Source organism: Diabrotica virgifera, chromosome 1 (genome assembly GCF_917563875.1).
Source record: "Diabrotica virgifera virgifera chromosome 1, PGI_DIABVI_V3a".
NCBI lineage: Eukaryota > Metazoa > Arthropoda > Insecta > Coleoptera > Chrysomelidae > Diabrotica > Diabrotica virgifera.
In genome coordinates, this window is record NC_065443.1 from 50,228,574 (window position 1) to 50,230,831 (window position 2,258).

General features: G+C 32.5%; 1 long non-coding RNA gene across 1 annotated transcript; it reads left to right on the forward strand.

Annotated features, from left to right (window-relative positions):
* Nucleotides 1–605: 605 nt before the first annotated feature.
* On the forward strand, nt 606–1,946 carry LOC114324729 (uncharacterized). The gene is made up of 2 exons (XR_003651591.2): nt 606–795; nt 855–1,946. It is a non-coding gene; the product is annotated as an uncharacterized LOC114324729 (long non-coding RNA).
* Nucleotides 1,947–2,258: the final 312 nt, after the last annotated feature.

The following is a 2,258-nucleotide window of genomic DNA, read 5'->3' on the forward strand; positions in this document are numbered from 1 at the left end:
TCAATGTAAACATTAGATACGCCATGACCACCCCCCCTTAACTATGTCTATGGCCATGTCAGTTTAGCCATCCACCGGCCACCACTGACAGTTCATTGGAATCCCTAATTTAAAATACGATTTTGTTTACTTTGTTGGTGCAGAATGTACATGCACAACTATATGACGTCACTATGCGTTTTGGACCACCTGTTTTAATTTGAATTTTTAATCGTCTTTAGGGGCCAAACGAAAGACAAACAAAACTTTTTTTATCTTTGATACATGTTTTAAATTATGTTCTGTTGCGATTTATAACATTTTTTTCAAATTTAAAAATTTATGCAAGTTCCCTATTGCCAATGGCGTTTGCGGGTAGTACACATATTGAATCATTAAGTGAGTAGTAACAGTTCTTATTGTCTAGGAACTACGAATCATAGAGGAAAACGGTTACTAACATACATACAGGAGCAAAACCTATTTTGTATGAATACATTTTTTAATAAGCCAGATAACAGAAGGAGCACCTGGATCAAGGTTCATAGATAGGGGTAGGTTGTCTGGTAACTATGTGGGCGGAAGCGAGGGGGAGGGGAATGCCTACGTCACTCGTACGACAAAGTCAAATTTGACACTTGTTTGTTGTTGTATTTCCGTATATTTTTGTGGAATTTTCTTATAATATCGTATATTTGTTTAATATTTGTTGCGTTTTTAAGTATATAAGGACAATATTACCGTAAATACTTATTTGGGTCCTATACAAAGACAGTAATGACTTGTGAAGTGTGTTTTCGTAGCCGTGATATAAAGGTTAGTTTAACAATTATAATATGTAGTTTTGTATGTTATAAAAATGAAATATTTTTTAGATGAGTGGCGGTAACATTTTAGCGTAGCTATAGTAGAAACAACTCCAAAATTCCTGAACCAGATGGAAACAGAATAATGTTTTTTACATTTCCCAAATACCATTATCAAACAATGGATAATAAAATGTTGCCATAAAGATAAACGGGCCTGTGAACATAGAAAATATGTAGCAAACACTTCCTCGTGTCTGAATGTGTTAATATTATGTTATGTGTTTTTTGTATTTTAACCTACCTACCTCAGTGGTTGGCAAACTTTTTAGCCAAAGAGCCAAATATGAACATTACAACAATTTAAAAAAATTGGGAGCCAAATCTGCTTGTTCAGCAAACTTTTATTACACTAAATAAAACTAAAGGGTCTAGCGACATTCTAAAAATAAAAAAACCACTTGTTCTATAATAAAAAGTATTCGACTAAAAAAATTTTTAAAAGCCCAATCCACAAGCCCCCAAAAACTTAAATGTGTTTTTGTGTAGAAATTTCTATTTTCTTTCGTTTTGTAAGGTTTTATTTTCTACAACACTGTATCATTTTCAAAAAATTTTTCACAAAATCCATTTTTTTAATGTTGATGTGTAGAACAGAAAAGGGAAAGAACAGCAAACGAACTTTTTCAGCTGATTATAAGAATCAGGAATACTGTTTCAAGCGTTGAAAATGATCATGTCTTCCTTTTCCAGGTGATTCAAAGTAGACCACTTGTGTTGTGAATATTTTTTCCTTCTCCAATATTTCCAATTTAACACAAAGACGTTCGAAATTAGAGCGCCATAACTCCTTGTTCTTAAATCCAGAAATTGTATTTCAAAGCTATTAATGCCAATTTCAAAAGGAGAAAATTTCAACTCGGTTATTGTAGCATTAAGAGGATTGTTGACAAATGCTAAAAAGATTGATAAAAGTTAATTTATCAGAATAAGATGTAGGTACAATGTTTTCCTACCAAGTTTTTTTTAAATGAAAATATTATTGCGCTTTCCGTGGATATTTGTGCCAGAGCCGCACCTAAGGAGCAAAAGAGCCACCTGCGGCTCTGGAGCCGCACTTTGCCGACCACTGACCTACCTAATAATAAATTATTTATATTATTCGTTATTTTGTTGTCGCATACCACTAGAAATGATAAAAATGATGCACATTCCACGATAAACATAATAAGTAAGTACCTACATACTGGTATTAATATTTTAAACTTTTTCTTCTATTTTTTTGGGTTTTTGTGCGAATTAAACTGTTTTTTCTTTCCATTTAAAACACATAATAAGTGTTAAATCAATTCTAGTTTTTTGTCAGCAGACTATTCATTTTTAAGAGGATCGGTACGTATTTTCGGCTGCAATGCTATTCAAATGGGGATTCATTTTTTTCGAATCCTGAGAAAACTAATAAGTATTTTTGAA